This window comes from Gossypium hirsutum, chromosome A04 (assembly GCF_007990345.1).
Source record: "Gossypium hirsutum isolate 1008001.06 chromosome A04, Gossypium_hirsutum_v2.1, whole genome shotgun sequence".
Lineage (NCBI taxonomy): Eukaryota > Viridiplantae > Streptophyta > Magnoliopsida > Malvales > Malvaceae > Gossypium > Gossypium hirsutum.
Window position 1 is genome coordinate 65,248,185 of NC_053427.1, and position 15,542 is coordinate 65,263,726.

Genomic DNA, 15,542 nt, shown 5'->3' on the forward strand with positions numbered 1-15,542 from the left:
CACTTGTACATACACGGGTGTATGTCTAGGCCGTGTGTGACATACTGTCAACCCCATGGGTGTGTTGTTCATCCGTATGTCCCCTGCACGTAACAATTTCAAGTCAGTATGTATGGTAATATACACACGAGTAGAGACACGGCCATGTGTCTCACCAGTGTGAAGGACACGGCCCAGCACACAGGCGTGTGCCTTGGCCATGTGACATTATGAGCATGCTGACGTTAGAAACAAAATGTCCATATTTTGCAAACGGGCTAGAACACGGGCGTGTCGTGGCTGTATGAGGGACACGGGCCAATGACACGGGCGTGTGTCTGGCAGTGTGAAAACCCCTGTAGGTGTGAATTAGAAATTAATTCTACACGAGTGCGGGACACGGGCGTGTCCTGGGGTGCTTAGGTCGTGTGAGCCACACAGGCCATCAGCACGGCCATGTCGAGTTGGTCACACGGACGTGTTGCCCTTCCAAGCAGGCGTGTGCCCTATTTTAAGGACAAAATTTTTATAGTTGGTTTAAGGACCCGGCATAGTCCCAAATAGTTTTCAACGGTCGATTGAGGCTCATAGGCCCATAATAAGAAGTTTAAGGTAGATATTGAAAAAGTTTTAAATTTGAATCGAGTCTCGGTGACTTGAGATTGGTTGTATGCATGAGATCAAGTTAGGTTATGCCTTGTACTCCTCCCCAGCATGGGTTATGGGTATAAGGTGTTACAAATTTTGTAACAAATGCTTGATCTGTGTGTTTCTATATGTCAAAGTAAGTTCTTTTAACACTTAAAAAGCTGGTTTTCAAGTGTTTTATGACGTTTTTTATTGCATTTCATTACTTATAAATATTATGTTGGAATTTAGTTTTACTCTGTTTCCTTTACTTTTGACACCCAAATTGGCAAAATTGTGTCATTAGAAGTCTAATGATTGATTTCAGCTTGTGTAGAGAGGTGATTGAGGTCAAAAATCAAAGAGGACTTCTACTAAGGCCGAGGTTGCGACACTAAAGCTTGTATGTCATGACACTAAGCTTTCTACCACTTTGAGGAAGTTGAACTTCAGCAAAACTCAACTTGGACTAGCTTTTGTTAGATGTCGTAACACTAAGTATAGAGTGTCATGACACTAAGCCACAAAGTCGTGATTCCAAGCCCTCGAGGTTGTAACTTCAAGCTAAATGTTAAAGTGAAAGGAACCCAATGACCTAACATTCATGTCACGACACTAGTAAGGTCGTGTCGTGACACCGAGTGTCCTTTAAGCCTTCTTTATGAAAACTACCATGGGTGTTGCAACACCAAAGCCTGAATGTCATGACATCGAAGCCTAACGAATGCAAAATTGCAAAGGAAATTTTGTGTCCAAACAAGCTTAAGTCACTTAAGGGTATAATTGTCAATGTTAGGTTAAATATTTTTTGCTTATAAATACAACCCTATATCAAATATTTGGGAGGTTGGCTTAGGTTAGACATTAGACAATTTTTACTCTTCTTTTCTTAGGGTGGATTTGGATGGGCAGTGGGGTGCAGTGCAGTACGTTTAGCTTACTTTTTGTCTTACGTTACAATATCGCTTCAGTATCTAATCTCACCTCTACCATTGTTTTACACTAACCATAGGTAAACACACCGCCCATCCAAACCCACCCTTAGTTTAGGTTTTCATTTTTATTTTCTCTTCTTTTTATATTCTTTTTATTGTAGATTTTTTTTTCACTTTTGCTAGAACCTTGTGGAGGAAGATGGATTCAACTCTTGCGGTTCATCATATTTTTATCTATTAATGAACATTTTCTCAACCTTTATCTTTTGAATTTTATGCCTGACTACGCCCTAACATACGTGCACCGAGGCTATAAGTCAACACAATTAAAATTAAATATCTCGCAATATGTTGCAATTTTGATAGGTCGAGTTGTAATATTTGTAGTGTTACAATGGAACACTATAGAGTATTCCAAGGATCGAGCCCAAGAGAGTTTAGGTACAAGGTGATTAATGGTCAAAGCATGCAAAAAGGAAGTCTAACTAACTATTTTCTAAGCATCATATTACGGAAAATCACAATCGAGACGGGTAATTGCACTAAATTAACTATCTAACACTGAAAATGACCAAATTGTAAAATAGTCAAAATTACGAAATCAACAATCCAGGAAACACAAGTGTTTGGTTGACTTCCATGTTGTTGATTAGCTTTGGATTAGGGATCTTAAAGGCTTAAACTCTTAATTGACTCATTTTTACCTCTCAATCACCATTTTACCAAATTAGACAATCTAGTTTGATTTTTCTCTCGACTTCCCCAAACTAACTCGGGATAACTAAATTCATGCTCAATAGGATCTCCTATCGATCCCACCTATTTAAATGTTCACCTAAAGGTGTCAATTCTGAATTTTGAAGTCTATTCGATTTAGTTCAATTTTTACAATTTAGTCTCTGTACAAAAAACTAACCAAACAACATTTTCCTCAACCAACCACAATAGATTTAGTTACCAAACATCATTTTTATGAAAATAACAGTCCAACACATACTCAAATCATTTATTAAAATAAGCACAATAGTAAGGTGAAAGAAAGGTTAGGAATTTCTTTGATGGTTGCTTCGAGGAGATGACAACAACAACAATAGAGGTGAAAATACAAGTTCAGATTTTTATACTTTGGAAAGCAAATGAAACTAAAATATATTAAGGGATTTGGATGAAAATCAAAATACAAATCAAAGTTTAAGTATCAAAGTGCAAATAATAGAAAAGCTACAGTAAAAACTAACTACACTACCAACCAAACCAACTAAAACTTAGAAAATTTAATGAACTAAAGCCTAAAAGATTAAGAAGAAACTAACTACTAATCTTAAAAGATGAAAGAAAATTTGGCTACTTTTAAAGTTTTCAGCCAAAAATGCTTTTATCAGCTGAGATACAATTCCAAATTTAAGAAAAAAATGCCCTTAAAAGTTGTGTTTTGGCTTGGGCTGATGATATGTTGTAATTTGATACGTCAAATTAGGCTCTCTATTACACTTAATAAGCTTATTCTCGAGCAATTTGAATGTCTTTCCTGTGTTTTTTTATTTAGTTTTAGCTTTTTGCTTTAATAAGTGAATTAGTGTGTTTTATGTTACTTTTAAAACTTGAATTGGCCAAATGTGTCATAGGGACCCTAATAGTTGATTGAGTGTTGTAGGGAGTCAACTGTGGCCCGAACATGAACAGAAACATCACCTAAAAGAGGTATCGCAATATCGAAGCATGAAAGTTGTGATACCCCTGACAGTGTTGAAACAAAGATGATTAAGGCCATCTACAGTGGTATCGCAATACCTAGACACCTAAAGACCCCCCATTTCAAGACTTACATTTATATTCCAATACCAAACCATAAGTCTCACAATACCCCTTACGAGAGGAGACAAAAATTGATTCCAGAGGTAGTCCTTGTCCAACTCCAACACTAATAAAAAATTCACATTGATGGGCATTTTGGGCAAAATTTTTGGGTTGTAATCAGAGCAAAAAGCCTTCTTTTGGTTGAGAGAAAGAAAAAATTGACTGTAGAGGTAGTTCTTGTCCAACTCCAACACCAATAAAAATACACACTAAAGGGTATTTTGTACACAATTTTTGGGTTGTAATCAAAATAAAAAGGCTTCTTTTGGTTGAGAAAAAGAAAAAATTACTCTAGATTATTCAACTTTTACATCTTTTTAACTTAGGGTTTACTATTTTCTTCATCTTTTTAAGGTTTTTACTTCACTTTTTCTAATTTTATGTTAAGTAGTTAGTTAGTTAAGTTTATTATAGCTTGATACTAATTGCTTTTTAACACCTCAACTTTCCTTGTAGTTACACTTTAATCCTTAAGCTTAATCTTATTTAGCTTTATTTCGTTTCACCTATTAAAAATAATATCTTTGATGTTTTTCTTCATTTACCTTACTTCCATTGTTGTGTTCTCCAAGATTTTGCAAGAAACCTTGGGTTTTTATTACTTTGTTTTGAGTTTAAGTTAATGCCATTTTTGCTTGATTATTTGCTACTAATGTGTTTAGATATGAGCATGAGTAGCTAAATCCTAGGTGGTTAGTTGATGGAAATGTTGGGTAGTTGATTTTTGGGTTCAATGACTAAAGAGAAAAATATGTACTAAATCAAATAGAATTTAAAACTTAGATTTGACGCTCCTAAGGGAAAATTTAGGTAAGTGAGACTGAGAGGAGATCTTATTGGGTACCAACTTGATTGTCTCGGGTTAGTTTGGTGAAGTCGAGAAATAAACTAGATTAATTTATCTATTTTGATAAAAGTGAGGTCGAGAGGTAAAATTAAGCAAATTTAGGATTATTAGTGATTTAGATCCGTAATTCAGAGGTTAACCAACAACATGGAAATCAACCAACCGATATCTGTTATCGAATTTGTTATTTTCATAGTTTGTGTGATTTACGATTTTTGGTCCTTTTCTGTTGTTAGATAGTTAATTAGTGTAATCCACCCTCAACTATGACTTGCTCTAATGTAACACCTAGTGAGTATTTAGCTAGACTCCCAAATTGCATGTTATAGATTAGAATCACTTGGTCACAAAACTCTCTTAGGTTCGATCCTTGGAATACTTGGGTGTTCCATTGTAACACTAAAAATATTACAACTAGCCTGTCACACTTGCAGTACACAATAAGTAGATTGATTATTTTAGTGTTGATTCTCCACCCAAGTGTTCACATGCCAACGGCAGAAGTGCTCAATTGATGTTGGACAAAAGACTACCCCTGCAACAACTTTCTCCCCGTCAAGTAGCAGTATCGTAACATCTAGACTTCGGTGTCATGACACCCTTGACAGTGACACAAGTTTGGTTCTAAAGAGTCTAGGTGCCACGAAATCATTGGTGATGGCCTCGATTTTTTCACTTCAACACCTTCAAGGATATCACGACCTCGGATGCTTGGTGTCACGACTCTCTTGACAAGAAGCTCCAAATTGATTTCTTGTTGAAGTTTTCCATCCTTGAAGTAAAAGGACTCGATGTCACGTCTTCCATAGCATTAGTATAGTGACACCCACATTAGATGTTGTTTTCTTCAAGGTCGAGACATTCTCATCTCCTTACACTAACTCAAACACCTTGTTAGTTTCCCTATAGCACTATTTTGCCAATTTGGGTCCCAAGACAAGTAAAGCTAAGCAAAAATGTTTATTGATAGTGAAAATTAAAAATAAAAATAGAATAGATACCTAAATTGCTTGAGAATAAGCTCCTTAAATGTTTTAGAAAGCCTAATTTGATGTATCAAATTATGATAGATTAATGCCTACCATGTTTTTGTTAAAATGATTATGTGGAATCTAAGTTCAATCATGTGCTAAATCGTTTTATTGGTTGGTTGATAAGTGAGTTACTTAACTAAGTTATTATCTATGCCTTGATTAGTTATTTGTTCAAGTGTATTAAATTTCATATTGCACTAGAATTAACACCTTTAGTGGAAGATCTAGATAGACGAGACCAAGAAACCAGATTCAAAGCCAAACAAAAGCACCATCTAAACTTACTCTTCTCATCATCCATATTACCTATCTAGTCAAAATCATTGAAATCAACCAAACTCATGTTAGTATCCTTGGATAGCCAAATACCAAGCATAGGCTTGTGATGAAATTTTAGTTTTTGGAGATGATAAAATGTTGAATCTTGAGAGAAACAATCCTATAAGCCATTATAGATAGACTTGTCCAATCTCTTAAAAATTTGGCCCTTATTCTAATAAAATTTTAGACCAACAAACCCTATATCTTACAAATTGTAATTGTAAACAAAATATTCAAACAAGTTACACCTTCTCGTCAGAATCTTATATCCATTTTTCTTTTTATCATTATTAAAGATTGATTTGAATTCCCTTGCTAAAACCTAATCCCTTAAAGCTTCTTCAAAATTAGTTTAATGTAAGCCACAAAAAATCCCTTTTTAGATCATTGTGGACTACCAAAAACTATTATTAAGAAAAACACCTCCTTCTTAGCAACATTCCTTACTTGTAAGTGAATAAATTGAGAGATTATATAATGCCTCCAAAGAAACTTAACCATTCAAGTTTATCTTCAACTCTATGAGAGAAAGAGAATCCCATCTTAACTATAGTTTTATCAAACTTTAAACCATTAACATGGGTTTCCATAAAGGCAAAGATATTCACTTTAAGGTCTTGCACAACTCTTTAACAATTTTATGGAATCTAGGATGACCACATCATTGACTATTCCATACTATAATGTTCAAAGAAGCCATAAAATAAAATAGATAAAAAAAAGAAACCAAGGCTGACCTTACTCTTATGGACGTTTCATCTTCATATTTCTCAAGACTTTCAATTCCCACAGTATCCCGTACGTAATGTCTGCACCACTCCTCTCTTTGGATAACCATTAGCTATAATCTTCACTACATCCTTTTTTGGCAACGAAGCGTCTCTTCCAATGGTTTAACTTTTTGAGTGCCCCTAGTGGTTTTCTTTTGGGTTTGACCCCGACTAATCACCCTTGGGTCTAATAGAACCATGCTCGAAATAAATGACTATGGTTTTATCGATTAAACAGTTCTCGATAAATCCTCAATCATACCTTGAAAACCAAAGATTGTAACAGCCCGATTTTGGGCCTAGTCGAAACAGTGGTTTTGAGACCACTAATTTGAGGGTAGAGAAATTATTTTATTATTATTATAAGATTATATCATGTTTATATTAGTGCATAAAAAATTTGGTGAAGAAATTTTAGCGTTTATGAGCTTAATTACGAAAAAGGACTAAACCGCATAAAGTGCAAGAGTCCTATTTTGATAGCTAAGGGTATCAAATAGCTAGAGGACCTTAATTGGAGATCTTTAAAGGGAAATTAGACCTCTTAGAATAGCATGACTGGCCATGGGGACAAGGAAATAGAAAAGTCAAAGAAATTAGGTGGGTTGGTGACTTAAGTGAATATATTGAATAAAATAAAAATTTACCTTCATCTTATTTACTCTTTCTTTATTCCCACCAAAATATCAGCCATTAGAGGGGCTTGGGAAGCTTGAAAGTTTCAACAACTTATCCCTCTCTCAAGTAAGTGGTTTTGATAATTTTCTTAATGATTTTTACATTTTTGGACCCCTTGAAGCATGAGCTTTCAAATGAGGGGACCATTTTGCAAAATGGTTGAAAGTATAGGGTTTTACCATGAGAGTGTTCATGTAGTTTTATGAAATTTTATGAAATAATATGAGTATTAGATGTGTAATAAACAATTTTTGTGAAGAAGTTTTCAAGGAAACCCTAACTAAGGACCATTTTGCATAAGTTGAAAATTAGATGATAGATGTGAGAAATAATGGAAATTTTGGGTTGCTATAAGAGTAAAAAGGGTTCTACTAGGCTTAAGATATGAAGAAATTTGATAAAAAATCGATTTTTAGACCCAGGGGTAAAATGGTCATTTTCTCAATTATAAATATTGAGTACCTAGATCATTAAAATGATTAAATTTGTGAATTTTTATCATTATAGATCAAGAATTGCAAAATCCGGGCCTAGACCGGAGAAAAGCAAAGCAAGTGGACTAAGCCAAACAAGTAGCCTACATTTTGTATACCGAGGTAAGTTGTATGTAATTAATACAACTACAATGTTATTATATGTATTTGAATTGATATAGCATAAATTGCTTGTTTGTGGAAATGATCATGTATGATGAATCTTGGGATAGTAGAACTTCCGGGTGAATCTTAGAAACAAATCAGATATTCATGCTATGACATTCGGGTTAATTGTGTACTAATGTAAGACATGTCTGGGACATGCATCGACCACATTATGAGAGCCAGTGCAAGACTATGTCTGGGACATAGCATCGGCATTGAAACGAGAGCTAGTATAAGACATGTCTGGGACATGCATCGGCCTCGAGATGTAAGCCAGTGTAAGACATGTCTAGGACATGCATCGGCTACAAGATGTGTCAGTGTAAGACCATGTTTGGGACATGTCATCGGCACGGGTATGTTAAAGTCAGTGTAAGATCATGTTTGGGACATGGCATCGACTTGACTTGTGAGCCAGTGTAAGATCGTGTCTGGAACATGGAATTGGTATTATACCCTATTTTTTAGGCTTAATGAATATCCGATAGCATTCCGAATGGTTCAACGGGAAGAGTCACAGGTTAAGTTAAATAAGAAAAGTATAATCATGTTGTGAGTGGTACAGGTACCTATTTGAAATGTATGAGATGTGAGCTCAATATGTACTATGTGAAATGTATTGGCTAGTGATGAGTAAGTTGTGCTTATGCCTACTTAAGTACTATGAGTATGATGATGAATGGTAAAGTTGTTGTTATATTTATTGCATGCAACTTACTAAGTTTTATGCTTACCCTATTCCTTTCCATTTTCTTATAGCGCCGCCTAAATAGCTCAAGGACCAACAGACGTCAGAGCCAACAATCACACTATCAGCCGAAGCACTCGGTATAGTTAGATTACTTGTTTTGAGTATGGCATGTATAAGGCTTAGGCTTTAATGTTTTGTGTCGTTGGGAATTGGCCAAATGTGTTGGCTTGGGCTAAAACCCTTTATTTTGTAATAAGCCTTGAATGAGGGCTAATATTTGTTTTGTTATATATACATAAAAGATGTTATTTTCATGGATAAGTATATTGCATATGTAAAATGTTGTCTATTGTGGCTGTATATGGATCATTCTTATATTAGTGTTGATTGATTTTGTGTAGGTTATGTGAGTAAGGGTGACAATGAGGCTTGGTAGATAGCCTTATTTTTTTTTGCCCACACAGGTAGACACACAGGCGTGTGTCTAGACCGTGTGTGACACACGGTATGCCCCACAAGCGTGCGATCCGGCCGTGTGTCCCCTGCACGTGAAATTTGTAAGTTAGTATGCATGATAGTAAATACACGGGCTGAAACACGGCCGTGTGTCTCGACCGTGTGATGACCCTTAAGAATTGCTGACGTTAGAAATAGAATGTCCGGGTTTTTGCACACGGGCTAAGAACACGGGCGTGTCATGGTCGTGTGAGGGACACGGGCCATAGACACGGGCATGTGCTAGGCCGTGTGAAAACCCCTGTAGGTTCGAAATTGAAATTAATTCCACTCGGGTAAAGGACATGGGTGTGTCCCTGTATGTTTAGGCTGTGTGAGCCACACGGGCCAACAACACGACCATGTCGATTTAGTCACACGGGCATGTTGCCCCTCCCACACGGGTGTATGCCCTGTGTCTAGTGTTATTTTTCAGAGTTTGTTGAAGGACCCGAATTGGTCCTAATTGGTTTTTAAATGAACGTTTGGAGTATCGTAGGCTATATTGAAGAAGTTTAGACAAAGTTTTAAATTTGAACAGGTCTTGATGATTTAGAAACGTAGGAATGCATGTGTTCAAGGTAGGTAACGCCTCGTATTCCGTCTCGGCGTAGGGTACGGGTGTGGGGTATTACAAAGATGATGTTCAAGTCACAAATTTCATCTACCTACATCACCTTATGAAGAGATTGGTCCAAATTAGACTTAGCCCGAATAGTTTGACGCTTAGGAAATGTGGCCTATATTGGGGTCTAATACCATTAGTGCAATAATATCGTCAAATGTACTTGTAATTTTTTAAAAAAATTGGTTTAATAAAATTCTATTTTTTACATTAATACATTTTGTATAATATTCTCACGGTTTTTACAAGCAAAGCAAAATGTAAAGAAAATATTAGCTTATTGATTATCTAATGTTTAACTAATATTAAGTTGAATCATGTGGTTGGATCATAATACGAGAAAATAACTTATATTAATAGATAATCTAAATGGATCATAATAATTGAATCTAATTTTTATCTCAAAGAATTTAATGATAATAAACCTGGGTCATACTTGCCTCTATTAACTTATGCACCCTTTTAGAAAAATCGAATGATGCATCAACATTTTTAGTTAGCACATCATCCTTGGAGTAAATTTTGGTTGAAAGACATCAGTCCTCCACCCAGTGTGGATCCTCTTCTCTAAGGGTGTAAGCATGATCTTTGTATTGGAATTATATTATTGAATGCAAATGGGGACTAAAGAACTCAATAGTTAGCTTCAAAAGTAAAAATAAATAATGAATAAAGGTTGCTGTTAGTGGCGGCCACTTTGATAGAGGGAAAGAATGGGACAGGCTAACCAGTGGAAGTGAATTCTGCGTTCGAGATGTGAATGACGCCATGCTCCCAAATCTTTGGGTTAAACAATAGTTGCCTCAACTACTTGCGATAATTTCATAAATTTACATATAAAATTCTATTTTTAAAAATGTTTCTTTATAATAATGTTTTTTGTATTTTCATGATAATAAATAAATATTTTTATAAATGATTAAGTAAAATAATGCGTTGATATTATATTAAATAATCTTTTATCATTTATAACAAAAATTGTTCCTTATATAGATGGAAAAGATCTTTATTAATACCCCAAAAAATATATATCTTTATCATTTAACTTTTATTTTTCATTTAAACAAAATAATAACTGTATCAAGAATAAATAAAAATAATATTTGACATATTATTATCATTATTTTTAATTTTTAATTATTTATTAAAAATCCATAATTTGACATAAATCTTGTTACAATATTTTTAATTTATTTCTAATTTTATAAATGTTAGATATTTAAATTTTTACCATATGTCTTTATCATAATTGTATTATTTAATTTCACTTTACAATAATTATCTCAATTTCACTGTGGGTCCAATGCATTTGATAATCCAATCAAAGTGAAAATAGTGTTGTGAATTTCCAAGCATGTGGACCTACATTAACCCCCATCCAACAAGTGGAGCCAATACAAGTCTCAACTCTTTAACTCTTCACAAATAGGTTGAAAATGATGGGCTGTCATCCATAAATCCCAAAATGAAACCAAAACTAAATGAATTACCATTTGTGTTACACACTCATCTCCCACAAATTTATTCCAATCTTATCCTAAAATAAAATCCAAGTGTTTATTTATTGAAATAAATAGTTTGAATTTTCCATGTTTTGAATTTTATTGACATTTTCTTTCTTTTTGGTACTAGATTATTTTTTTAATACTTGTATAATTGATATATGCATATTTATAATTTGATTCATACGCTAACGTCATATTTGAATTGATATTTAATGTCTAAAATGTCGATTAAACTAATGAAAGGCTTGATTGATATAATATTAATATTTAAAATTTCAATTAAAACTTTTAAAAAGTTGAGCAATAATTTGATAATATTGGATGAAACTAATGCTTAATTTGATATTTATAACATATAAGTGCCAAGTTTCATTTTACTTCTTAATAATTGTGTTTTTTTTATCGTAATTGATTATTTTGATGTATTTTTAATAATTTTTATAAATTCGCTATTTTCAATTTCTAATAATTTTATATTTTTTAATAAATTTTATGGTATTTTAAATCATCTTTAGAATGAATATAGATAAATGAATGTCCATATTTATATGTACTTGAACTTCCATTTGTTTAGATTCATTCTAAATGTTCATTTTAGTAATTTTTAAATAAATTTTAAACTGTTTTTTTATTGATTGACACCACACAATATACTTATCCATGTGGCATGGCACATGTCAATTTTTAATTGCTTCCATTAATCACGTCAACATCTCTTAATGGTAAAATCAATTAACAATTTCCATTAACCAAAAAACCTAATTGATTTTTTTTTGTCATCGAAAACCAAATTGGATGCACTTTCTCTCTAATAGCTTAATTGATTTTATTTTTTTTGACTAAGAGCTTTTGAGATCATGTTGCATATTTTAAAAGACAAATTCTAAAGCATTTTGAATATACATATAAAATATTTGGAATAAATTATATTGATATTTAAATTCAAATATTGATGTTCACACAAAATTTTACTGAATAAAAATGAGAATGATTAAATAAAATATTCAAAAAAATGAATAATAGATAAAGAGTAAACGTACAATATTTAAAAGATAATATAATAGTAAAATAAAATTAAATAAAATAAAATAATTATTTATTAAGTGATAAGTAATTAAATAAAATAAATTGAATTTGTTCTTTATCAAGTGATAAGTAGCTTTTATCTAGTTATCACTCTCAACAACATTTTATAGAAAAATTAGCATTAAATAATGTTTTTTATGTATCTGCCTGCGTAGAAATTTGATCAGCGGTGAATTACTAAATAAGGTAGACATTAAATTAGTCTTTGAATCTAATAATTTTTTACTTTCTCGTAATGGAGATTATGTTGGGAAAGGTTATCTGAGTGGAGGTTTATTTGTGATTAAGACTATGCTTAATAATAATAAAGGCATCACTTATGCTTATATTATTGAATCCCTTGATATGTGACTTGCTAAATTAGGTCACATGAATATTCATTCTGTAAAAAAAACTCATAAAAATAAATATGCTCCCTAATCTAGATAGTAGTAGCTTTAATAAATGCAAAATCTATGTTAAAACCAAGCGTGCTAGACCTTCCTTAAAAACTCTTCTTGATAGGAAGACTGAACTTTTAGAGTTAGTTCATACTGATCTAGTAGACTTTAAAAACACAGAGAGGAAAGGTGGAAAACGCTACTATATAGCCTTTGTGGATGACTACTCTAGATATACAAAGGTTTATATTCTAATATCAAAAGATGAAGCTGGTAAAAGTTTTCTTCTTTATAAAGCAGAAGTAGAAAACCAGTTTGATAGGAGAATAAAATGTCTTAGATCCGATAGAGGTGGTGAATATGACATTAATTTTCTTAAAGAGGTTTTTGAAATAGACGATATTATGAGTTTTTTTGCTCCCTATTTCCCACAACATAATGGAATAGTTGAAAGGAAAACAAAACTCTAAAAGAAATTATGAATGTTTTACCCCTAAGTTTTGGTTTACCTGATAGTATGCATACTGTACTTTCTGCAAACCATATTCTTAATAAAGTGCCTCATAAAAAAATAAAATATACCCCATATGAATTATGGAAAAGTTATGCCCCTAATTTGTAATATTTGAAAGTGTGGGGGTGCTTAGCAAAAGCAAGCTTGCCTGCTTTTAAAAAGAGCATTATCAGACCTAAAACTATTGATGCTATATTTGTTGGGTATTGTAACACCCCATCCAGCGTATTTTCCAAGTTGGTGGTTTGTGTGGGTCGATTGTTGGCTAAAGTATAAGCCAAAGAAATTTGATTTACGCCCTAACCGACAAGTTAAGTTAGTGTTGGTTGTCACGCCATGATTGGCAGATTGTTTAGCTAATAAGGTAAGTTTGTAAAGACCTAGTTGAAGGTTCTTCTTTTGGTGAAGTATAGGTTACTGATCTATACATCTTGGCATGGTCGTTGTGGAGAACCCACCAATCAGTGGATTCTCTTCGCAGATCTTGTGTTGGCGGATGATAGTTGTTAAAATTAACATGTTTTAATCTCATTCTTATTGTGTTTTTGGGTGATTATTCAATGTTGATGGTGAATTTTATGCTCCAAATTATTTAAATTCATGTTTCTATACTTAGGAGAGTATTTGGGAGCAAAATGAGTGAAAAACAAACGAAAATCAGAAAATCGGAGTGAGTTACAAAAGCCATATAGGCTGGACCATTCCACACGGACTGTCACACGACCATGTGGCTAGCCGTGCCGATTTCATGAGTTGCACTCTGAACAATGGAAACATGATTTTTAATATTTTTCGAGCATTCTGAGACTTATATATGACAAAAATAAGAAGACAGGAGTGAGCCGTCATAGAATATTCAATTAATCATCCTAGAGTCAGTTGCTTTTATTCTTGAAGAGAGATATTAGCATAATTTAGAAATTTCTACGGATCAAGATACTAAGTGAAGAAATTGTGTAATTTAGATTGATAGTGACAGAAAAAATCTAGGAGAATTCTTTCTTGAGTATTATTTTGCTTTTTGGTTTTTAATCGGTTATTTTCTTGATTTGTTCTTTTCTGCGTTCGTAGTTAATTAATTTAGTTCATTTTAGTTTTAATTAATCACTCGAATTTATCAGTTAAATAATAGAAAGACGGTAATTACTAGTACTTTTAGTATTTGCGAAAATGATATCTTTGCTCATCGTAGCTATACTATTAATTGATAGGTGCACTTGCCTTAGATTCTTAGTTGGTTTATGATTGCATCAAGTTTTTGGCATCATTGTCAGGGACTAAAATATTAGGAAAATTTTATTTCTATTAATTTAGCCTTTTTTATTTTTTGTTTTTAATTTTTCATTCTAATTTTTTCGTTTGTTTGATTTTGACAGGTTCTTTTAGTTTATGACTAGAGGAAACCATTAGAACTGCTAGTGTTTGATAGTGAAATTGAAAAGAATGTTCGGAAAAATCGTACAGAGGTTATAGAAGCAAAGCAAGATCAATAGATTTTAATAGACGATCAAGAGGAAAATGATATTACTATAGAGATGGAAAATAATCAAAATGATCAACAGCCTCTTGCACCTCCTGCTTTTCGTACTATGTTAAATTTTGCTAAGCCTACCAAGATTAGGGTTGAATCGAGTATTGTCAGACTGACTATTGTTACAAACAATTTTGAGCTAAAGCTGAACACAATTCAGATGGTACAACAATATGTCCAGTTTGATGGGTTGCAAGATGAAGATCTAAATGCTTACTTGGCTAACTTTCTAGAGGTTTGCAACACATTCAAGATTAATGGTGTGTCTGATGATGCCATACACTTACGGTTATTCCCATCTCTTTCAGTAGGAAGGAAAAATAGTGGTTGAATTCACTTCCACGGGCTTCTATCACGACTTAAGATCAGATGACTGAAAAGTTTCTGTTGAAGTACTTCCCACCAGCTAAAACAACTAAGTTAAGGAATGACATCTCTTTTTTTGATCAAATTTATTTGGATACATTATATGATGCATAGGAGAAATTTAAGGGTCTTTTGAGAAGGTGCCCCCATCATGAGTTACCTTTGTGGTTACAAGTTCAAACCTTTCACAACGGATTGAATCCCTCGACTAGGCAACTAATTGATGCAACAACTAGCGGTACATTGAATAATAAGACACCTGAGGCAGCTCAAGAGTATATTGAAGAGATGTCATTAAATAACTATCAATGACAAGTCATGAGAACGAAACTGATTAAAATAGTCAGTGTTTTTAATATTGATGTAGCTTCTATGTTAGCAAATCAGGTTGAAGCTCTTGGTAAAAGAATTTATGGTTTAAATTTTTCTAAGTAGGTGAATCCGATAGTGCAATGCGATGCGAATGGAGCGGAAATGAGTAATTTAGAATGTTTACCTTTCTGTTCTAACATGGAGCATGAGCAAGTCAAATTTATGGGTAACAATTCTAGACCTCAAATTAACGCCCATAACAATAATTATAATCCAAGATGGAGGAGTCATCCAAGTTTTTCTTAGGGTGGTCAAAGAAATCAAATGTCACAACCTTCTCCGGGTTTT

General features: G+C 33.3%; 1 non-coding gene across 1 annotated transcript; it reads right to left on the reverse strand.

The window, feature by feature from the left end:
* Nucleotides 1-14,933: 14,933 nt before the first annotated feature.
* On the reverse strand, nucleotides 14,934-15,040 carry LOC121228615 (small nucleolar RNA R71). Its single transcript, XR_005926191.1, has one exon. It is a non-coding gene; the product is annotated as a small nucleolar RNA R71 (small nucleolar RNA).
* Between the last annotated feature and the right edge of the window lie 502 nt (nucleotides 15,041-15,542).